We start from the raw sequence: 25,350 nt of genomic DNA, 5'->3' as shown, positions 1-25,350 counted from the left end.
ATGGGAAACCCCATTGGCCGGCTGCCGGTATGGAGAATCCCACTGTCGGCTCGGGAGTGCCGCACCAGAAAATGAGTGCGGCGTAATGGAGAATCCCACCCAAAATATTTTGGCCTTAACTGTTTTCTGTGGTAATGAATTACATAGGCTCACCACTCCCTGAATGAAGAAATTTCTCCTCATCTCAGTCCTAAATGGTTTATCCCCTATCCTTAGGTTATGACCACTGATTCTGGACTCCACCATCATCGGCAACATCCTTCCAGCACGAACCCTGTCCAGCCCTGTTAGAATTCTATAGGTTTCTATGGCATCCGCCCTCATTCTTGTAAATTCCAGTGAAAATGATCCGAACCAACTCAATCTCTCCTCATACTTCAGTCCCGTCATCCCAGGAATCAGTCTGGTAAACCTTCGCAATACTCCCTCTAGAGCAAGAACATCCTTCCTCAGATAAGGAGACCAAAATTGCACATAATGTTTAAGGTGTGGTCTCACCAAGGCCCTGTGTAATTGCAGTAAGATATCCCTGCACCTGTACACAAATCCTCTCGCTGTGAAGGCCAACATTTCCTTCTTTACCGCCTGCTGCACCTGCATGCTTACTTTCAGTGACTGGTGTACAAAAACACCCAGTTCTCGTTGTACATTTCCCCTTCCTCAATCTATAGCCATTCAGATAATAATCTGCCTTCCTGTTTTTGCTATGAAAATGGATAACCTCACATTTATCCACATTATACTGCAGTGCATCACAAGGGTGGATATGTCAGCTGATTAATGGCAAGAACATGAGATCAAGTTGTGCAATGGAATATATCTAGCCACAGTTGGCAACTCTAGCTTCTACTGAGGAAGCACTATGCTGCAAGCATATATTTATAAAACCCCAACAGGTTCATTGATGTTCTTCAAGAAAGAAAACCGGAGGGCAGCACGGTGGCGCAATGGGTTAGCCCTGCTGCCTCATGGCACCGAGGTCCCAGATTCGATCCCGGCTCTGGGTCACTGTCCATGTCGAGTTTGCACATTCTCCCCGTGTTTGTGTGGGTTTTGCCCCCACAACCCAAAGATGTTCAGGTTAGGTGGATTGAACACGCTAAATTGCCCCTTAATTGGAAAAAGTGATTTGGGTACTCTAAATGTATTTTTAAAAAAGAAAGGAAACCGACTGCCCTTATCTGGCCTGGACTTTATGGGCTGGATTCTCCTTATTGGGGCAATGTCCCCTCGCCGGCGACAAAACAGTGGAGTTTCACGCCAGAAAAACTGGTGTGAAAGGGCCACTAATTCCTAGGCCTGCAGGGGGCTAGCAGGGACCCGGAGAAGATCTCGCAGCTTTTGCTGCAGATACGGGCCCACGCACTTCCAGGTCGGACGCCGCACGTGCTCACAGCAGCAGCCTCCAGCGGCCGCGCCGTGTTCCATGGCGGAGTCGGACCGCGGAGTTGGACCCAAAAAATAAACACCCCAATCAGCCACGCGCCCGACCCTCAAAGCCCACACAAAGTTTCCCAGCCGTTTATAAGGCCCCCCCCACCACCCTCCGATCAGCCCACCCCCAACCAGGGCTCAGTCCGCAGCCGCTACGCAAGTATCCCGACTGGCTGGAGCACATTACTTCCACGCCGTCGGGACTTCGGCCGGTCGTACTCAGGGAGTAAGCTGCTTTTTGGGGCTCGCAGAATCGGAGAACGGGCGCCGGTCCCGTTTCCTTGAGGGAAAATGGATTCTCCGCCCCGCGCCAGCTGCAATTTCGATGTTGTGGTGCGGACAATCCAACCCTATGTGTCTCCAAGTCCATTCCAATATATAGTGCACATAACTTGCCTTTGAGGTGCTTCAAGCAGGCCACTCAATTATATTAAAGGTGCAAAGAAAAGCCGGACCAGAACTTTCTCAGGATAGCAGAGGGGTGAGTAATGAATGCTAGTGATACCCATATGTGACAGTGAGTATTAATACTAAAAATTAATAGTCATAGGATTTAGGAGCAGAATTAGGCCATTTGGCCCATGGAGTCTGCTCCACAATTTGATCATTTCTGAAATATTTCTCATCCCCATTCTCCTGCCTTATCCCTGATCTCCTTATTAATCAAGAACCTGGGCTGGATTCTCCGCAGCCCAGCGCCGAAATTGCGTTTGGCGCGGGGGTGGTGAATCGATGGTCTTGCGGGAATCGTGCCCGGCGGCGCTCCCACGTTTCTCTGGTCCCCGGAGAATCGCTCTCGCGTAGATTACACCTTGCAGCTGGGGGGGCCATTGACAGTGGCACTCCTAGCGATTTTCTGGACAAAACTTCCCGGGTTCCCTACGGCGTGGTTCTAACCACGTCTGGCCGATCGGGAACCTCTGGTGGCTGCGGACTCAGTCTGCGGCCACCCTGGTGGGAGGCGGGGGGGATCAAGTTCCAGGGGGGCCTTATGGGCAGCCGGGGCGGCGATCGGGTGTGTTATATGTAGTGGCACGGGGCCAATTGTTGGGACCTTCTTTCCTCATCCAGGTCCGCCTGCTGAGTCTGCCATCGCATTCGGCGTGGCCACTTGAGGCCGCCGCTGTGCGCATGTGTGGACTCGGAACCGGAAAGTGCGGGGGCCTGTATCCGCAGCAGAAGTAGCAAGAAGCACTCCGGGGCCCTGCAGGCCCCCTGCAGGTATGTGAATAGCTGTGAATATTTTTAAGGAATCTCCAGAGTAAAATTCCAGCGTTTGTACGCTGTCTTGGGGTCATAGCCCCATTTTTGGAGAATCCAGCCCCCTATCTATCTCTGTAGAACCTATCTGTCTCTGTCTTAAAGATACTTAGTGACTTAGCCTCCACAGCCACTAAGTTCCACATATTCACCACCCTCTGGCTGAAGAAATCCCTCATCTCAGTTTTAAAGGGTTATCCCTTCAGTCTGAGGATATGCCTTTAGTTTCTAGTTTCTCCTACTAATGGTAACATCCTCTCCACGTCCACTCTATTTAGACCTCTCAGTATTCTGTAAGTTTCAATGAGATCCCGCCTCATCTTTCTAAATTCCACTGAGTACAGACCCAGAATCCTCAACCACTCCTCATATTGTTATGTTCCTTGTTTTGTACTCCAAGATAGCCAAAGAAGCTGGTACCATGTTATGTTCCTTGTTTTGTTCTCCAATAGCCAAAGGTGTGGTGTTGACAAAGAACATGAAACTATATGTTTCAATTGAAACCAATTCATTTTACACTACTTAACTTGATTTGGTTCATACACTCTACAGAGTAATAGTTAACAAATAATATTACTGAATCTGTGATACAGTAATTAACAACCTCTCTATTATATAAACTGCATTGTAACTCAACTTCACACTATCCTTCGACATTAACTTCTTCAACAGCTTTTCCCAGCATGCCTAAAGATGTAGCCTTTTATAAGACTACTCAGTGATGCCATCGAGTGTTGATACACATGAACGTCATCTTGTTAACCGTTTACTCTCCTTAGTCTATACATATCAGTGCAAGTATGACAAGCCCTTCATTATGGGGATCATTCTTGTTAACCTCCTCTGGCCTCTCTCCAAGGCCAACACATCCTTTCTTAGATACGGGCCCAAAACAGCTCTCAGTATTCAAAATGGGGTCTGACCAGAGCCTTATACAGCCTCATCAGTACATCCCTGATCTTGTATTCTCGCCCTTTCGACATGAATGCTAATATTGCATTTGTCTTTTTAACTACCAACTGAACCTGCAGGTTAACCTGAGGGAATCCTGAACTCCAACCCCTGAGTCCCTTTGTCCTTTAGATTTTTGAAGACGTTTCCCATTTAAAAATTAGTCAATGTCTCGATTCTTCCCACCAAAGTGCAAAACCTCACACTTTTCCACATTGTATTCCATCTGTCACTTATTTGCCCACTCTATTAGCCTGTTCATGTCCTTCTGCAGCCTCCCTCCTTCCTCAACACTACCTGTCCCTCTACATATCTTTGTATCATCTGCAAAACTAGCAATAATAGGGTCGCACGGTATCACAGCGGTTCGCACTGTTGCTTCACAGCGCCAAGGTCCCAGGCTCGATTCCTACTTGGATCACTGTCTGTGCGGAATATGCACGTTCTCCCAGTGTCTGCGTAGGTTTCCTCCGAGTGCTCCAGTTTCCTCTCACAAGTTCTGAAAGATGTGCTTGTTAAGTGAATTGGACATTCTAATTCTCCCTCTGTGTACCTGAACAGGTGCTGGAGTGGGGCGACTAAGGAATTTTCACAATAACTTCATTGTAGTGTTAATGTAAGCCTACTTGTGACAATAATAAAAATTATTATAACAATACCCTGAGTTCCTTTTTCTAGATCGTTAATGAATATCGTGAATAGTTGTGGTCCCAGCACCGACCCCTGTAGAACACCATTAGGATAACATCCAAGATGGCCTTGATAAGGTAGCGGAGATGAAACTTAAGTGATTTGAGGGGTAACTAAATGTAACGAGGCAGGTTATATTTTCTATGGAGTGAAAAGTTGGATGGTCTTCAGTGAATGAGTAGTTTTCATGAGTTAGTCAGAAAATCAACCTGTCACATCAAACCTATTTTTAAGGCATTCGACTATTTTATTAAGAATGATTTTGAAGCGGAGTTTTCACAAAAATTGACACACGCTTTCAAACAATATTAATATAACAAATTCATGAATAACACTGAAGTGTAAATGGTGGCTCAATTGTACAGCATTTATGGAACAAAATTGCAACATCCATACAAAACTTTTTCCAAGAACATTATGCTAAAGATAATGCGATAGATAACAGGAAATATTTGAAACCTCACTGCACTTGCACTTATTCAGAATGAAACTAAACAGAACTGATAGCATAACATTGAAAAACATTGCAATCTCTTAAAGGAGCCCCTATATTTTCATTTTTTTTCCCATTTACCACTGAAGACATTGGCTTATTCTGTGACTTAGATTTGAAGGCACCAGCAGACCATGGGTACTTAGTTAAAGTGGTCATTCTCCATTGCTGAGTCTTGACACAAATTGTTGAGTTGTTGATTAATATTGCAGACGGGAGGAATCCGAACAAAGCCAGATGGTGGATTTATTTGATACCTCCTTTCAGAGGCTGCCGTTGAAGAACAATTAGAGATAGTGACTTTGGCTGATTCACATTTTCTCAGCTCAAGGCTGCAGGATCAAAAGAACAGATATGGGCCATTCAGCTTCTTTAACCTATTCAGTTAGGTTATGGCCGACTTGTACCTCAACTCCACTTACCCACATTATATCCAAATTCTTCACTGCCATAACTAACAAAAATCTATCAATCCCAGTGTTAAAACTTTCCGTTGAACTAGCATTCACAGCCTTTTGGGACCGAGATACATTCATGGTCAGAAAGGGAGCATGCGTTGTCCACTGGCACTATAAAGGCCTTCAATGCTCACTGGGTGTCGCCTTATTGGCCCTTTTAATCATATTTTAGCTTGATGTTTCAAGTTTCATTTGGGATTTGTTTGTCTTTAAGGCAGTGTCCCATTAAGGGGCTGCCCCGTTTGCTCTGTCCTTTAGTTCTTTTAATTTAATTTATTTGGTCTTCACAAAATAGTTTGAACAGAGAGTTCCAGATTTCCAATTGTGCTTGTGTGAAAAACCAACTTCCTAATTTCATTCATCGCCTTTGACAGCACCTTCCAAACCCATAATCTCCACTACCTAGAAGGGAAAAGGCAGCATACAGACACCACCACCAGCTGCAAGTTCTCATCATGAGCTGGAACTATAGTGCCATTCCTTCACTATCCCTGGAGCAAAATCCTTGAATTCCCTTCCTATCCAGCATTGTTAGTTGCCCTACACAAAATGGGCTGCAGCGATTCAAGAAGACCACCTTCCCAATGGCAATTAGGGACGGTCTATACACGGCAGACCCGCTAAGAATGAATGTGAGAAAAACCTTATGTTCCCTTGTGCTGGATTCCTCCATCAGATTGAATTTTTCTCCAGTTATCCTATTAATCAATTTCAATTCCTCAAGTAGAGCATCCACCCAATCTTTTAAACATAAGAAAATACAAGCCTGGTTTATTCAACCTGTCCCCATAACAACTCTATTCGCCCCAAAATCATTTGAGTGAAAGTGTTCTGTAACTCCTTGATATACCCTGCTGAGATGCAATGCCCAAAACTGAAAGTTTTACTCAAGATAGAGCCTGATTAATGCTTCCCACAACTGAAACATATTTTTTCACTTTGCATTGAATGCCCCTGAGATAAGGTCAACTATTCATCGGCCATTTTGATTACTTTTTCTACTTGTGTTCCATTGATAACTGTTACCTCTACTGTGCCCCAAAGTTTGGAACATCGCAGATTCAACATTAATCTCTATCAATGTGTGAATTTGGGCGGCATGGTGGCACAATGGTTAGCACTGCTGCCTCCCAGCTCCAGGGATTAGGGTTCAATCCAGGTGTCTGTTTGTGTGGAGTTTGCAATTCCCCCTGTGTCTATGTGTGTTTCCTCCGGGGGCTCGAGATTCCTCCAGACAGTCCAAAGATGTGCAGGTTAGATGGATTGGCCGTGCTAAATTGTCCCTTATGTCCAAAAGGGTTAAGTGGGGTTACAGGGATATGGTGGAGGTGTGGGCTTAAGTAGGGTGTTCTTTCCAAGGGCCGGTGCTGACTCGATGGGCCAAGTGGCCTCCTTCTGCACCGTAGGGATTCTATGAAGTATAGGGATACCATACTTAGTTAAACACGGAGCATGTGTTAGCAAGGGTACAAATCCCTGAACATTGTCCAGCAGTCTGTCGAAAAGTGAATGGACGTGAATGATAGGCAAGGCTAGGATCCAGTTGGACTGCAATGCTCCCTAAACATTTAAATGGGTTGGCAATGTTCATTGTTTCAGTTCACATATAAAGAATGTAACTTGGGGAAAGGATTGGAATGTAGCCAGAAGTTTTATCACTGAATGAATAAGGAACTTCGGAAACTAAAGGGATTAATCGATGGGAGGAATTTGTGGAAGAGAGAAATGTAATTGGAATGCTATGCTGCTTGAAATTCATTTATCCCCAGAGATAAGTCAATTAATATGAGCAAATTGTTGGTAGATTTGCAATGTTAGTAGAGTTTGTCAATATAGATTTGGTATTGTACCTGAAAATCCACCTTTCCCAGTCAGGATGACTCAGTACCACATCAGGCAATATGCTCACTTCACTAATCCATCAGAAAAGCTTATGCTAAGAAATGCAGTATCTGTGCTTCTTACTGTGCAGAAGCTGTTCTGCTTGTGTCGATTAGGCTGTGATCAGTCTTACTGACCAGTTTGAGGCTCACCACTACGACTTCAACTTGGTGGCAACACTGCAGCTACCAAGTTCAGTTCAAAATTCAAGGACACTGCACGGAGTGAGGGGTGGCACAGTGATTAGCACAATTGAGCAGGTTAGGTGGATTGGCCGTGCTAATGTGTCTCATAACTCAACATCATCTGCATGTCCTCAGACACTGTGGGGCAATTTAGCTTTGTTAATCCACCTAACCTGCAAATCATTAGACTGTGGAAGGAAATTGGAGCACTCGGAGGAAACCCACGCAGACACAGGGAGGATGTGCAAACTCCACACAAGGCCGGAAATGAACCTGGGTCCCTGGTGCTGAGAGGCCACCCTCACTCCTGGCAATCAGGCAGCCTCAGGTCTGATCTTGGGTCTGGACCTTTCCTGTTGAATTAGTTCCTGCACACCAAACACTGTGCACTAGTGATCCAAAAGATTGTTGTAAAGACTCAACCATTCACGTATGCCCACTTTGGAAAGGAAATCTGCCATCCTTACCGGGTCTGATTGGCTTTTAACCTTCTATGAACTGGTTTAGCGAGCCAGTTATGTCAGGACAAGGAATGGACAACAAATGCCAGTCTTGTCAGTGATGACCACATCACGAGAATGAATTTTAAAAGCTTTTCATTAAATTCCGAATCCAGTTCAAAAAGAACCCACACTCCCATGGTGGGGTCGGAACCCCCAATCCCATGGTGGGATCGGAGCCCACATTCCCATGGTGGGATCGGAGCCCACATTCCCATGGTAGGATCGGAGCCAACATTCCCATGGTGGGATCTGAACCCACATTCCCATGATGGGATCTGAACCCACACTCCCATAGTGGGATCTGAACCCACACTCCCATGGTGGGATCTGAACCCACGCTCCCATGGTGGGATCTGAAACCACACTCCCATGGTGGGATCGGAACCCCCAATCCGATGGTGGGATCGGAGCCCACATTCCCATGGTGGGATCGGAGCCCACATTCCCATGGTGGGATCGGAGCCAACATTCCCATGGTGAGATCTGAACCATCACTCCCATGGTGGGATCTGAACCCACACTCCCATGGTGGGATCTGAACCCACACTCCCATGGTGGGATCTGAACCCACACTCCCATGGTGGGATCGGAGCCAACATTCCCATGGTGGGATCGGAACCCACACTCCCATGGTGGGATCGGAGCCAACATTCCCATGGTGGGATCGGAACCCACACTCCCATGGTGGGATCGGAACCCACAGTCCCATGGTGGGATCTGAACCCACACTCCCATGGTGGGATCTGAACCCACACTCCCATGGTGGGATCAGAGCCCACATTCTCTGGACTATCAGTCTGGCTTCTGGGTTCTAGTCCAGGAACATAACCACTACATTTAGGCAACTTTCAAGCTTCATGAGTTTCGCTTGTAGTGTAGAGTGTAGAGTGTGTAGAGTGGCCATCTTTCTGCAGTGTACAAAATAGGCAATAGACAAAATGCACACAAACTATTGACCTTTTTTACGTGGGATGTGGGTGTCACTGGTAAGGCCAGCACTTGTTGCCCATCCCTAATTGCCGTCGTAGTTAAGGAGCAACCACATGGCTTCATGTAGACTAGATTATGTAAAAACAGCAGATTTCCTTCACTAACGGGCGCTGGTGAACAAGATGGGTTTTTAACGACAATTGAATTTGGTTGCCATGGCCACCATTACTGAGACTAACTTTATATTCCAGATTTATTCATTGAATTTAAATTCCACCAGTTGCTGTGGTGGGATTTGAACCCACGTCTCCAGAGCACTAGCCTGCGTATCTGGAGTACTCAACAGCGACAATGCTATTCCATCAACATCTCCCCAACTTTAGTGGCCAAATTAGGAATGAGGGGAGATGATCTTAGAATGAGAGAAGAGCTTGTTCAGGGGTGAAATAAGGAAGCACTTTTTCATGCGAAGTGCAATTGAAATGGAGAATTCTCATCCTCAAAAGGCTGTAGATACCTTTAATTAACTATGTGATATGCAGCTAGGCTGAGTAAAATGGAGTTGAGGTGCAGTTTGGCCATGATATGAATTGAATGGGAGAACAAGCTGAAGGGACTGATTATTCTTTTCTTTTATGTGCCAAATTGAGGGCCTCTCACTCCCTCCATTCCTGTTTTATCACTTGTTGGTTGACTTCTTGTGTACCTCTATTATTTCCATTTAGTGACACCCATCTGTCTCAAACTCCTTTTTCTGCAGCTTGGTGGTTTTATACCTGTTGTAGCACACCCATTTTTGCTTCTACATAACAGATTACCACAACCGGCAGCATGGTGGCACAGTGGTTAGCACTGCTGCCTCACAGCGTCAGGGACTTGGGTGACTATCTGCATGGAGTTTGCACATTCTCCCCACGTCAGCGTGGGTTTCCTCTGGATGCTCCGGTTTCTTCCCACAGTACAAAGATGTGCAGGTTTGGTGAATTGGCCATATCAACCTGCCTATTAGTGTCCAAAGGTTGGCTAAATTGCCAAAAGGTTAGGTGGGTTATAGGGATAGGCTGTGGGAGTAGGCCTGGGTAGGGTGCTCTTTCAGAGGGTCGGTGGAGACTTGATGGGCAGAATGGCCTTCTGCTGCACTGTTGGGATTCTATGAATCCTCTGTTTTTCTCCTAATGCCATCTGCTCCCAAGAGCAGTGAAACATGGAGGACTTTTTTTTTTACTATTAACTTGTTATTCATTCCCCCCACCTTTTGAATATCCAAAAGTGGGTGACATGCAAGATGTTTTATAGGTGTCTGAATGAAATAATCTCTACTGAGAAACCTTTAAAAAAAAATCAATGATCTGGGGCAATCATTTTCCCTTCTACCTGCCACGAAGTGTGGCAAATTGGCAAAGGAGAAACTCCTTGGGAACAAATATGGGGATCAATCTGATAGAAATGGGTTTTAATATTTCTGTACATCAGTTTGTGGAATTATTTTACTCATAATACAACTATTTATAGACATCCCACAGTGCGATTTGGACTGGTAATTTATAAACATGGCCACTTTATCTTACTGTATAAAGAATATTTAAATGCTTTTCTCATATTTTGTACTTTTATACGATTCACATATCGATTTTTCACATGTACTCAAAAGTATACATTTCTCACAAGACACCTCCATTCTGTCATCCCCGATCATGTAGGGCAAAATCAAAATTACACAACAAACAAATGGCTTGCGTGAGTTATGTGTTTCAAAGACATCATTATGTTGAGTAATTTGACTTCGGTTGTCAATATTGGACACAGGTTTAAAATAAAAATGGTTAAAAGGAACTGGGGAGAAATTTCCTTGGAGCTGCTCCCACTCCACTACTGTAATTGAATTGAAACTGGGATAGAGACTCTGCTTTCGCAGACAAATTGACTGTTTGCTGAAGGCACAGCGAGAGAGTGGCAGTGGCTCCAAGGTTGTTTTTCTGCAGAGCTTTACTCACAGCAAAAAGGCAGTTGAAACTGTGTCCTTACCTTCTTCAGAAAGGAGCTGTATAAGTATCTTGTAGGGGAATGTTACTGTGGAAGTTTAGGCTGAGATTATGAAATTGGCCATGGCTCACAATGAGTTACGGGGCGAGGTTTGAGCATTAACTGGCTGATCTGAGTGGTGGAAGGGAAGAATATTGTGAAATTGCACTTGGGGAATTAGGGGGTGAATTTTACGGGGAGGGGGTCAGGTTGCTCGTCTACGTCACCAGCACCCACCACAGCCATTGGAAAAGTTAGCTTGAACCGGCTGACTTAAAAAAATAATCCATTGTGTAGCGATAACATGCTACTGATGGCCGAAACAAGCAGAGTGTTGAGCATATGCAACCCCCCCACCCCACCACTGCGAAGTCAGACTGTGACCAAGAGCTAACAGCCAACCTGATTGGCTGGCAGCTCTAGCAGTCTCAGCAGCGCCAGAACTCTGCAGTGGCTGTTGCTGGGAGTACAGGCAGGCCCAGGTTTTTGCAGACCTGTACTCAGGCACATCTGAGACCTTTGGGCAGAGACAGATCCAACACCTTATTGGGGGAGGTGGGGGCGGGGGGGGGGGGGAGGGATTGGAGTCAAGTTTTGGAGGCTAGGCAGGGAGGCATAGAGGTGCGGGAGGATACCATCTTGGAAGCTGTACCTTTTTGCACAGGGCATTCCCAAAAGATGGACACCCTTCCCTCCAGTATTTTCACCCAAGATGGTGAAAAAGCTGATTCCCCGCTCTCGCTTACCTGCCCACACAATAAAGTAGTTGGCATGAGCAGCGTAATATTCGGACCAGTTGGCTTGTATCCACAATAGACGGGTTCTGCACGGTTTGATGAAAGTGCTGCCTTGAGGTGCAAATGATCTTTCTCAATTTGATAAGTGGACCTTACACAACAAGAAATCATTAGGGTTAACCAACACCAAGACATTGAGAAAATCTCTTAAAACCTGTAATTTTAATTGCCACTTTTTTTTTGGGTGGAAGTGAATGTTTGTGCTTGTATGGATTGGTGCTGGCAAATGGAATATTTGTCCATTTTATTTTACACCTGTTGTCAGCATCAGTTGCTCTCTGGCAAGGCATGTAATGGATTTGTAAACTGTCCCCAAAATAGAGCTAAATCACAAAGTTAGAAGAATGTACACCAATGAGTTGTGCTATTTCCAGCTGTAAACAGCAATAACCAGGTCTACCAGCTTCACATTGCAAAAAATCAGAAATTTGGTGTGGATTATCCAAGATCATTTCACAAAGAGCCCTTGCAGTTGACAAGGAAATGGGTTTTGTCTCATCATTCTGAATTGGACTCACGCCTAAGTGCCAGTGTGTTGACCAATTGTGCTACTCACCAGTGCTACCCAACTATTTTGAACAGTTTTTAAGCAGTTCTCGATCTTTGGGTCATAGATTCATAGAATCCCTAAAGTACAAGAGGAGGCCATTCAGTCCATTGAGTCTGTGCTGACCCTCTGAAAGAGCACCATACCTAGGACCTATCCCCCGCCCTTTCCGCATGACCTCACCTAACCTTTGGGCACTAAATGGCCATTTACCTTGACCGATCTGCCTAACTTGTACAACTTTGGACTGTGGAAGGAAACCGGAGCACCCGGAGGAAAACCATGGGGAGAATGTGCAAACACCTCTCAGGCAGTCACCCGAGGTTGGAATCGAACCAGAATCCCTGGCACTGTGACGCAGCAGTGCTAACCACTCTGCCACCGTTCCGCCTGTCACACACCTTTGAAATGGTTATTGTTGCTGCATTGAAATATGCCGAGTCATGAACCCAAATGTAATGTTAGGCTCAAAGTATTCTTTAGGCAAGGCAATAAAGCGCAAAACTAGCCACTGTTTCTGCAAGGTTAAAACAAACCCAGAACTTGACACAAGGCTGTTTTAGGCTTTACACAAGGGAAGCTTTTGGAGCAAAGAGCAGTCAGCACATGCCCAGCCAGTATCTGGCAAGGAACACATTGTCACAATCCATGATCACATGCTCGGGGCAAATTCATCTACCTTAATTAGTACCCTGTCTATCGACATAGAAGCAACTTTATAGAAACAGCTTAGCTCTGTGAACACCTCCTGGACAAGGGAGGGATCAGCCTGCAAACCAAGCTCAAAGTACAGTGTCATCATTCTGACAATTCTGCCTGTGAAACTTGTTCATGGCACTTTAAGAAACAGAATTACTTTCACCTAAGTTGTCTGAGATGACTAATGATGATCAAATGGTAAGACAAGATACCCTGCCATCGAAGTTCTTTGAAAAGCTGATATTCCGAGGGTAGACGCTCTGACTGTGTGATGTAATGTTTGATGAAAGAATTCTAAAGATGAGCTTTTATGGCATATTGGTAACTGGAAACAATTTCTAGGTGCTCAGAAAAAGAGTTATGAAACTGCCTTAAAGCAATTAAGACAGGCAAATGGAGTTTAAGTACAGATCAACCAATACCTAATTAAATGGACCATGTAATTCAGGAGGTCGGAGGCTAATGCTCTGGGGACGTGGGTTCAAAACCCACCACAGCAGCTGGTGGTATTCAAATTCCATTAATAAATCTGGAATTTAAAGCTACTCTCAGTAATGGTGACCATGAAGCTATCATTAATTGTCAGGAAAACCTAAACGTTGAATGACATTATCCTGTTCCAATGGGCTGAAATTCTCTTGGCTCTCGGTTAGCGGGTGTGGAGGTGAGGTGCCTAGGAAAATATCAGAGAGCCATGCTGGAACAACCTAGTGACACATTCTTGCCCCAGGGGAACTTAACAGAGGAAAGTGGATCAGCTGCGCGCAACACAGAAATGGGCAGCCAATTTTAAATAATTAAGGTCCCCATCTAGGGGTGATTTACAGAAGCTGCTGACATTTTTCTGGTACCAGAGCAGCCCCTGCCCCAAGGCCAACAAGCTAAATGGAGGCGGTCTGGTCCCCATTTGGTAGTGCAGTGGGATTTTGGAGATAGTAGGCGTGATCTACTCAAATGGGTACAGAGTCCCATAGTGCAAAATTAGCCAGGTGTTTCCTGGCACTATCAAATACCAATCCAGGTAGACCGGGGCCTCAGAGGGGAACTCCCCGAAGAGGCCGCACTTAGCTCCATTTTCTGCTCTGAAGAGCTCCGTTTGCCGGAACCCTTCCGTGCAGCGAGAGATCAGGGTACCATTTTGAAATGGCGTCCCGATCGCTTGAGCCTCCAACGTGACTCTCAAACTCCCTTCCCAAGCCCCACCTCACTGCGAGGGGGATCTTGCACCCACTCACCAAACCCACGCAGGTCACAGCCCTGGCCCGATCGTCACTGCACAAAAAATGTCAGCTTGGCACCCTGGCACTTCCCCTGCCAGTGTCACCTGGGCAGGTGGTACTGCCTGGGTGCCAGACTGTCACCACCAGTGGGTCAGATTTGCAGTGCCAAGGTGGCACCAGCAAAGGACATGCACCTGGGGACCTCCAACCCTTGTGGAGACCAACATTGAACGGCACTTGCCTGAGGTCTCCAAGGAGAGCGAGTTATTTTCGGAACGCATATTAGAGCGAGACTAGCTGTCTCACTCTAATATGCAGATTTTCCATTGTGACATCTCTCGAGATGCGTGTCCAGCCTGGTAGATCCTGGAAGTCGGATCTCCCGACCGCATTGCGCCGAGCTGCTTTTCGGGCGCAACACGGCTGATAGATCCCACCCAGCAATTCCATCCCCCAACAAGGTGGATGTGGGTGGAAGAGGCTTTTCCTTGCACCGCAATGAACCATCCAACGGAGTTTCCCCTCTGACCTGAGGAACCTGCTGGTTTCCCGCTTCTGAATTAATATACTTAGCTTAACCCCTGTGGGTACACCTCCATGCTGAGCTACTCTCAGACTTCCCAATTTACCTCTCCCAGTGGGCGGCTGAGGTTTCAGAGCTCACAGGTTCCGATTGGGCATGAAATATCAGGAGCTGCCGCCATATTGGGAGGTAAGCAATTAGGAGGTTGCGTCCAGGAATATTGATGAGCCGGTCTCAATGCTGGCAAATGAGAGCTTAGTACAGTATCTACATTTAATGTTGCCCTCTGAAAAAATCCATGCCATTTTCCATGTAAAAGCCTGACTCAAACACTGCAAAATTGATATCCATAAGTGCGAAGATATGCTCAAGGTAGAAGGCATGGCAAAAACCCCTGCATGAAGCAACCTCCTCCTCCAAGGCCTGATCCGTTGCTAATGGTGAAAATAAATACCAGCTGAGGAAATCTGGGTTGAATGTTCAGAATTCCCAACTTGTTTTATCCAAGAGCTACTCAATCCGAGGGGATATTTTCAGAGTAAAAATAGGTCTTATCAATCATCAGAGAACTCACTACAAAAAAATAAAATGGTGTGCTGGCTACTGTCCTTAATGCAAAGGATAAATGGCCACACAGGAATATGTTTAGAATGAGAAGATAATTTTAAAATTAGCTCGAGGGGCTAAATGGCCGACTCCTGCTCCTATGTTCCGACGTAAACTTGACCTGACAGTTGGTGATGGCTATAGAGGGACATGGAAGCATTAACTTTACTGCCTTAGCGTGCTGTATCAAGAATGCATTTGACCTTTAGTTGCTCAGTTTAACCAAAGCTATTCAGGCGTTCCATTATTTCAGATCGTGAATATTCCTGCCTGGCTGGATTATGTAACTGCACAAAAACTGTGATAAACGTAGAACCTCATAGTACGTAGACCATATTTCTGCATTAACACTTTAACCTCTGATGGTGGAGTATGAGTACTGGCTGCAATATCTCAGTATCCCACACTCACTCCATCATCTCTTAACCCCTTATATTTGGTAATAATGGATGAAGTGCGTGTGGGTAGTTTTGACATTCAGATATACTACAGTAAATGGAGTAAAATTTCAATAGTGTAAGAATTGACCAGTAACAGTCAAGGGGAGCAAATCAGGTGGGAAAACCCTCAGTGAATAGTGATAGATGTGGAGACAAAACAGCATTAACATCAACAGTACACTGTGTCATTACAAATTTAAATATGCAGCACTGGGAAGATCATAGGATGGAGTAATATGTTTAATGGCTCAATGAGTATATGTATTGCTGTTGCCCAACTGTAATTAAGCCATCCAGATCAAGAAAACCCCAAGTCTAAATTCTGATCTTGCTGAACTAGCTGATTTTATTTAGACTCATGATAAGCGTACTACAATTGGCCTAAAAATCACTTGGACGAGTTAAAATCAGCCATGTTTCTGAGCAGTGGATGAAACGTCACACTGAGAAGTGCAGGTACATCACTGGATCAAAATCCTGGAACTCCCTCTCCAACACCATTATGGGTGCATCAATGTCAGGCCATATCACATGGCCTGCAGCGATTCAAGAATGTAGTTCACCACCACCTTCTCAAAGGCACTTAGGGATGGCCGAGCCAGTGATGCCCCCATCCCATGAAAGAATAAAAAAGAATTAGGTTGAGCTGTGGTGCTGCTTAAAGCTAAATAGCCACCAAAACTGACAATTCATATTGACAAGAAGTCACTTGGATAAAAAGAGAAGATGCTGGATAAACCCACCAGGTCTGGCAGCATCTGTGGAGAGAGTTAATGTTTTGAGTCCTTATGACTCTACTTCAGAGTTAATGAGAGGGCGAAATGTGAGGGATTTTACACTGTTTAAGCGGGGCTGGATCAGGTGAAGCAAAATAGAAGGTCAGGGATAAGTGGCAGCTAGGAGGAATTTGACGAAGATGGGCACAATGAAATGAAATGAAAATCGCTTATTGTCACGAGTAGGCTTCAATGAAGTTACTGTGAAAAGCCCCTAGTCGCCACATTCCGGCGCCTGTTCGGGGAGGCTGTTACGGGAATCGAACCGTGCTGCTGGCCTGCTTGGTCTGCTTTCAAAGACAGCGATTTTGAAAGCAGTCTGCTTTCAAAGACAGTGCTAAACAGCCCCTGGAAAGCCTAATGGAATGTTAATGGTAGTGTTAAAGATTAAAGAAGATGCTGACTGTAACATTAAGGTTAAAAAAAAGTCAGCTCTCTGTGAAAGTGAAACATAAGAACAAGTGACAGATTGCCCTGGGGGGCTGTTGGGATGAAAAAAATTGGATTAAAAAATGGGGTTGGAGGAAGGACGATCTCAGAGGGGGTAACACACACCTGGAGGCTCTGCATTAAAAATATATTTTTCTAAAACAATCAAAACAGCTTGAAAAGTTAACACCTCGACATAGGAAGGCACTACTGGAGTACAGTGAGTAGAAAAGAAAGGACCATTAGGTGAGTGGTCGGAGAGTTGCAAGGAGAAAGGGAGTACCTGAGGCTTTGTGTGTCGAGGCGGTGACTTGGAGTAGCGGCCACATCTCCGGTAGCTTCCGTGCAGGTGCTGGCACTTTTGGCTTATCTGCCTGATCGAAGGGAAACTTTTCATTTCTTTTTTTAAATGTAAAAACAAAATCGGAGGTCCTCAGTGGAAACCCGACCATGGAGTCTGGGGCCCGAGGATTGTGGCGAGGTAGCAGAGATGCCGACATGTTCAAGGCAAGTTCAAGCAAGGCCACTGCCGGGCCCCAGTGCGGAGCTCAGATCCAGACAGGCAGCTAGACCAGGAAGACCAACCTCACCAACCTCCCCCCTGAGAGAAAGAGAAGAAAAGTAAAGTAAGCTCAAGAAGAAGAAAAAAAGGGGGGGAAAGAGGTTACAGCTAGGAACATCACGGTTCCTTGGTTTGCGTAAAAGAAAAGCTGACTTCCGTGTACTGGCGACGGTGATATGCTGAGCAGATGCACACCAGGTGGCTCCCCTCCAAGCCGGAACAAAACAAAAGGCACTTTTAGTCGAATTTTGCCCAAATTATAAAGGAAAAAAAATCCCTTAATAGCAAAAGAAGGGCAAACAAGAAAAGATGCCAGCAAATGGAGCTGGAGGGGCCGAAGAGACGGAAGAAGCGACGTTAAGAGCCACGACCAGCAGGCGGACGAGATGGCAGGCACACGAGGGGAAGGGGCCCCGGCCATCCAGGAGAGAGGACAGCCAACGACCCAAGCATCGGCCTCCACCACCCCCTCCCCAACACCACCTGGAGACGGATGGAAGAGCTTCATGATGCAGGGGCTGACCGCCACGAAGGAGGCTATCAGGATAGAAACCCAGGTGATGGTCAAGGTGGTGGTGGCAGAAGCGATGGCTACCATGCATAAGGCAATTGATGGACTGGGGAAGAAAGTGACGACTCAGGAGAGAACTATCTTCGACCTGGTAAAGGCCTCAACGGACCAGGGTGACAGAGTCGTTGCCCTGGAGGCAGAAGTAAAAAGGTTGGTGGCGGTCCAGGAGAACTTAAGGGGGAAAGTCGAGGACCCGGAGAACAGGTCTCAATGACAAAATATCCAGATCGTGGGCCTGCCGGAAGGTATCGAGGGTAAAGATCCAACGGTCTACATCGCCCAAATACTGGGCAACATAGTCGGGAGAGACAGTTTCCCCAAACCCCCTGAGCTTGACCGAGCACACAAGTCGCTCAGACCGAAACTTCAGGCCGGGGAGCAGCCAAGGACAGTTATCGCAAAGCTCCACTGATACCAGGACTGTGAGAGGATTCTGCGTTGGGCATGGCAGACAAAAGCGTGCACCTGGGAAGGACACAAGATCAGAATCTACCAGGACATTGGGGCAGAGCTAGCAAAACGAAGGGCCGAGTTTAACCCGGCAAAATCGGCCCTGTACAAGAACGGGGTACGTTTCGGTATGCTGTTCCCAGGTAGGCTCTGGGTCACGTACCAAAAACAAGAACACTACTTTAACTCCACGGAGGAAGCAAATTAATTCGTCAGAGTCAAAGGCCTGGGCAAGGGACAGGCACGGCAACAATGAGTGTTATGCTGGGAAAGACTGAAAGATCAAAAGATTCATTGAAAAGTGAGCATGTTTGTCTGTCACTGCGCTGCCTTGTTCCAACCACAAGGGAATGACTGCGTCATAGAAAGGGGGGACTGGGGAAGGCAGGTGAGGGTGTAAACAGGGAAAACAGACAGTCAATGGGCATGAGGGAGGGGGGACCACCACACACTAGCAGAAATAGCCAGCACAGGAAGCAAGGCAGGCCACGGCACAACTCCCGGTAGGGAGGGAGCGGGGGGGGGGGGCAAAGGGACGGGGAAGGGGAACGCATAGGGGGAGACGGGTACAGAACGATGCAGTGAAGGGGGGTGGGGGGGGGGGGAAAGGATCGTAAAGCAACAGAACAGGACAAAGGAGTTGGGTTCTGCACAACCTTCAGCGAGTGAGGAACAGGCTGAAGAAACAAGATGGCGTCTCATGCAGCCACTTTGGTGGGTCCCTAAATGAACATAGAACAGTACAGCACAGAACAGGCCCTTCGGCCCTCAATGTTGTGCCGAGCCATGATCACCCTATTCAAACCCACGTATCTACCCTATACCCGTAACCCAACAACCCCCCCCTTAACCTTACTTTTATTAGGACACTACGGGCAATTTAGCATGGCCAATCCACCTAACCCGCACATCTTTGGACTGTGGGAGGAAACCGGAGCACCCGGAGGAAACCCACGCACACAGGGGGAGGACGTGCAGACTCCACACAGACGGTGACCCAGCCGGGAATCGAACCTGGGACCCTGGAGCTGTGAAGCATTTATGCTAACCACCATGCTACCCTGCTGCCCCAAAGGGAGACCCCGGAGAGCAGGGGCTTACCCATGTGGTGTACACTCAGTTGGCGGCCGTGTTGGGTGCTCCCTGGACAAAGGGAAACCCCGGAGCACAGGGACCGGCCTCATGGTGAGAATGGCCACCGCGGCTGTTTTGGACGGCCCCCTAACAAAGTGGAACCCCAGAGTGCAGAGGCGCGTCCATCAGGTAAGTATGGGTGATCCCGCAGGAAGGGGGGAAAAAAGCCCCCGACCAGGATCATCACCTGGAATGTTAGGGGACTTAATGGCCCGGTGAAAAGATCCAGAGTCTTCGCTCACCTGGGAAGCCGGAAAGCTGACATAGTCTTCCTGCAGGAAACACACCTGAGGATGAATGACCGACTGTGGGTAAGAAAGGGCTGGGTGGGACAGACGTACCATTCATGGTACGGGACGAGAGCTAGGGGAGTAGCCATATTTATCAGTAAGAGGACGAGGTTCACTGCGACATGGACGGTCTCGGACCAAGGGGGACGGTACATCATGGTCAGCAGTGTCCTGGATGGGGCACCAGTAGTTCTGGTGAATGTGTATGCGCCCAACTAGGACGACACAGTCTTCATAAAAAAGACCATGGTGGAAATCCCCGACACTGATACGCACTGACTGATCATGGGGGCGGGGGCGACTTCAACTGTGGACAGGATCCACAGACAGACTGATCGAACCGCAGATCGGGAAAAAGGACGGCCATGGCTAGGGAACTCGGAACATTCATAGAACAGATGGGGGCGGTGGACCTGTGGCCGTTCCAACACCCCGGTGAGAGATAATTCTCGTTCTTTTCGCCAGTCTACAAAGCATACTCGAGAATAGACTTCTTTTCAGTGGGGAAAGTGTTGCTTCCAGGAAGAGTAAGAGCTAAATACTCCACGATAATTATCTCCGACTATGCCCCACATTACATGGATGTGAGGTTAGAGGTGGGTCGTTCCCAGCACCCCACGTGGAGATTGGACACAGACCTGCTGGTCGACAAAGGCTTCTGTCAAAAAATATCACAAGCCATAGGCGAGTATGTTACAAATAACCGGAACGGGGAAGTCTAACCTTCCATCTTCTGGGAGGCACTGAAGGCGGTGATTAGGGGAGAGATTATAGCCTACAAGGCTCAAACAGATAGGGAAGAGAGGGCAACAACTGATCGACTCCATTCTGGAGGTGGACAGAAAATACTCCAAGGCCCCGACCTTCTGCATTGCAAATTCTATGATTCTTAGAGCTTCTGGCGGAGAGGAAAATGCTAGATGGATTTTAACCTGCTATCAACCAGGAAAGCAGTGCACCAACTCCGCCAGACATGAGGGGTCTTCTACGAACACGGGGAAAAGTCTGGCTGCCCACTGGCTCACCAGATGAGAAAGCTGCAGCCACAAGGGAGATAGTGCAGGTGAAGGACAGCAGAAGCAGACTGGTAATCGAGCAAAAAGAGGTCAACCGAGCGTTCGAGACCTTCTACCAAGGGCTGTACATCTCCAAGCCGCCTGATGGGGATGCCGAGATGAAACGGTTCCTCGATGGACTGTACATGCCAGTCGTGGGGGACGATAGGTGGGGAGTGATGGAAGCAACAACAGGACTGGGAGAGATCATGGAGAGCATCAGCTTCATGCAGGCAGGGAAGGCGCTGGGACCTGACAGACTTGGAAAGGAAATTTGCACCAGTCCTGGTCCTATACCTATGGTACATGTTCGCAGACTCGCTAGTGAGGGGCACCCTGCCTCCTATGCTAACAAAGGCCACAATATTGCTGATACCCAAAAAAGACAAGGACCCAACGGAATGTGGATCACACAGTCCCATTTTGCTGCTTAATCTAGCTGCGAAGATACTCGCGAAAGTCATGGCCAAAAGACTGGAGAACTGAAGAGATGGGATGCACTCTCGCTTTCCCTGGCAGGGAGGGTGCAGATGATCAAGATCAATGTACTGCCGGGGTTCCTCTTCCTGTTGAGAGCCACACCGATCTTCATCCCCAAGGCCTATTTTCCCATTTTCCCAAAGTAGACAAAATGATGATGGCATTTCTGGGGTGGGGGGGATGAGAACCAGAGGATCCCCAAGTAGATGCTGCAAAGGAGGAATAACACGGGCGGACTAGCCTTGCCAAATCTACAGTACCACCACTGGGAGCCCACAGCCAAGAGGGTGATGTGATGGATACAGGAGCCAAACACGAAATGGGTGAGGCTGAAGGAGTCCTACTGCAAAGGAACGACTCTCCGAGCCCTCGCCACAGCAGCGCTTCCATCCCCCCAACAAAGTACACATCCAGTCCAGTGGTGGTAGCCACACTGAAGATGTGGAACCAAATGAGGCAGCGTTTCGGTCCAGATGTTCTCCATGGCCCCCATCTGCGGTAACCACAAATTCCCGCCAGCCATGCTTGACGTCACCCTTAAAAAATGGAGACAGGACAGGGGGAATGCTAGCAGTTAAGGGCCCTTACATAGGGGACAGACAACCTTGGACCTGCTGATGGGATAAGGGCTCAGGCACCTCCAAGTCAAACATTTTTTGCAAAGTACCCCAGGGCCACGGGAGACACTCTCCTGGAGGAACTAATCAACAGACAGTAAGGAGGAGGTGGGGGTAATCAACAGACAGTAAGGAGGAGGTGGGGGGGGGGGGGGGGGAACTGTGGGAACATATACGGAACATTGCTGGACAGAGCAAGACTACCACTGGACAAAATTAGACGGAAATGGGAGGACGAATTGGAGCCGGGATGTGGATTGGGGATTCTGGAGCGAAGAACTGAGCAGGGCCAACTCCACCTCCTCCTGTGCTGGGCCAAGCCCCATGCAGTTTAAAGTGGTGCACAGAGCCAAGTGCCTAGAACCCGAATGAGCAGGTTCTTTCCGGAGGTGGAGGGCAAATGTGAATGATGCCAAGGACGGACATGTGGACATGAGATGAAGATAGTGAATTGAAATAGTAAGTGGCAGGAAGGTCAGGGTCATGCTTGCGAACTGAGAAAATGTGTTATGCAAAGCAATCACACAGTCTGCATTTAGTCTCCCCAGTTGGGAGCATTGGGAGCAGCGAATAGAGTAAACCAAATTGGAGGTGCAAGTGAAATGCTGCATCGCCTGAAAGGAGTGTTTGGGGCCTTGGAACGTGAGGAGGAGCAGATAAAGGGGTAGGTGTTGCACCTTCTTTAATTTCATGGGAAAGTGCCATAGGAAGAGGAAGTGGTGGTGGAGGGATAGTCCAGGGTGTCACAGAGGAAGTGGTCCCTGCGGAATGCTGACGTTAGTGGCATCATGCTGGAGTTGGCAGAGGCCGATCCTTTGAATGTAGAGGGTGGTGGGTGTGAAAAGTGAGGACAAGGAGACTCATGATTCTGGGAAGGAGTGAGGACAGAGGTCTAGGAGAGGGTCAGGCACTGTTGACTGCCCTGTCACCCACAGTGGTGGTGCGTGGGGGGGGGACCTCGGTTCAGGAAAAAGGTAGATATGGCAGAAGGCCATTTTGGAAGGCAGCATCATTGGAACAGATGTGACGGAGGAGAAACTGAAAGAATTGGATGGAGTCCTTACAGGAAGTTACTAGGAGAAGGTGCTTGATATGAAACATGTATGAAACATATATTTTAACTGAAACTGGTTGCTGCTGAAGACATATTGCCAATGTATCATGAGACAGGCTTCTTAATTGCTTCAAATGTATCCATACTAATTTAAAACTCCATTGAATTCCTGGTTACTAATGGAGCTTTGTCTGCCAAGTGCATTCAATTTTGGGTCAGACTTTTCCTGTGTTGGACTGTGATTGTTCCTGCAAGTAAATAGTTTGCCGATACTTACACATGTGTTTTCCCCCAGTTGGGTGGCACCTGAATTATTGTACCATGCCCTATTTTGGGTGTCATTTTAAGAAAGGAAAAGATAATATCGGGAAGGATTTTCCATTATTTGCGCAGAGTGCTTGGACAACTTGCCTGTAGCTCACAGGCTGCCCATCCAGCTTGTCTGATCACATTTTGCAGCATAAGAAATCTCCTGGCGTGGCCCACGTCGTCACATTGGTGGTCTGAGGCTGTTGCCGGTTCATCGCCCTAATCTGTGACAATGCACCTCCCCCCCCCAACTCACAACGGATGAGGGCAAGCCCTCCCATTGGGGGAAATGGAGACGATTCCCTCCCATTGGAGCAACCCAGATGGGCCCCCTGCCAAGGTGCAATGCTGCAGGGCAGTGCCAGTGTACTGTGCAGGCATGTGTCTCCCCGAGGGCTACATGTACTTCTGCACCACTGGTGTGTTCCCTTTGCCTGGTTCACATTTTGCAAAATCAGTTATAAACCTCACTGACGTGACGTCATGCTAGCAATGGGGATCTTCTAATATGGGCGGAACATATGGCGGGGAAGTCCTTTAATTAGGTTAATTTATTGAAATAAGTTTCTCAACTCGCTGGGCGGACACCTTGCCAGGTCACCAGGGTAGGAGTAGGGAAAGTCAGAAAACGAGATCTCGCTGGAGAGATTCTCATTTTCCGAGTCTCGTGATAATTTGCACCCACATTGCCATTTGTGCTCGGGGCGAAAAAGGTACAAAATCGCGGCCAACAACACAAAGTATCTGTGTCTCAAGTGACATTGAAACAATTCAATCTTCACATCAGTATCTTTCTTTTGATATTTCTATGTACATCATCTCTTTGGGATCAAACTATTTGTATGAATCCTTTCTTCTTCTTAGGATTTGAGTCTATTTTTGCTCTATTAAAAAAAAAGCCACAAATATTTCAATTCCATGTAATAAATATTTTTCTAATCTTGACAGAGAAGCATATCATTTAAAAACATTGTAACATCATATGTGACCGTGACAAAGGAAACAATTCCGCCTCATCCTTTTCAACGTGGCTGCAGACTCTAACAAATTTAGCCACACCGTCCTCCTCCAATGCCTTTCCACTGTTGTCCATCTGGGTGCGCCTGCTTCACTGGGTTCCATTCTTACCTGTCTAATCATAGCCAAAGAATCATATACAATGGTTTCTCATCCCGCCCCAGTACCATTACCTCCTGTGTTCCCATGGATCTCTTCTTGGACCCCTCTTATTTGTTATGTACATGCTGCTCCTCAGTGACATTATCTAAAAAAAAAAGTGTTAGTTTACTCATGCACACTGACAATAACCCAACTCTCTCTCAGCCCAACTAATTCCAGCTAGTCAGATTGCCTGTTCAACATCCTTTACTGGATAAGAATAAACTTCCTCCACCTGAATACTGGGAATGCCAAAACCGTTGCTTTTGGTTCCCACCACAAGCTCCGTTCCCTAGCTCGTGACTCCAACGCTCTCTCTAGTCACCGACAGAGGCTGAAACAACCTGATTGCAACCTTGGCATCATACTGACCTGCAGATGTATTTCCAACCAGTAACATTGCCCAACTCTGCCTCTGCCTGTCTGCTGCTGAAGCCTTCATCTATGACTTTGATATCACTATCCATAAACTTGAATTAATTGGAAAGATTAACTTTACACCAAGTCCCATTCGCCCTGGTGCTTCCAGTTAATTAACACCTCAATTTTAAATGCTTATCCATAATTTTGCATCTTCCACAAAGCTCTGTAAAACTGAGATATCAATGCTCCTCTAATTCTGGCTTCTGGAGCTCCCCCAGTTTTAATCATTGGTGGCTATGCTTTCAGATGCACTGGAATTCCCTCCCTAAATCTCTCTGCCTCTCAATCTCTTTCCTCTTTGGAAAGCTGCCCCAATATCTCGTTGTGTATCTCAGTGTCAAATTTAATTTAGAATGCACATGTGAAGCACCTTGGGGCATTTTATTAGAAGTTCTACACAAAT

This window comes from Scyliorhinus canicula, chromosome 10 (genome assembly GCF_902713615.1).
Source record: "Scyliorhinus canicula chromosome 10, sScyCan1.1, whole genome shotgun sequence".
In the NCBI taxonomy this organism is placed as follows: domain Eukaryota; kingdom Metazoa; phylum Chordata; class Chondrichthyes; order Carcharhiniformes; family Scyliorhinidae; genus Scyliorhinus; species Scyliorhinus canicula.
This window is presented reverse-complemented; position numbering follows the sequence as displayed.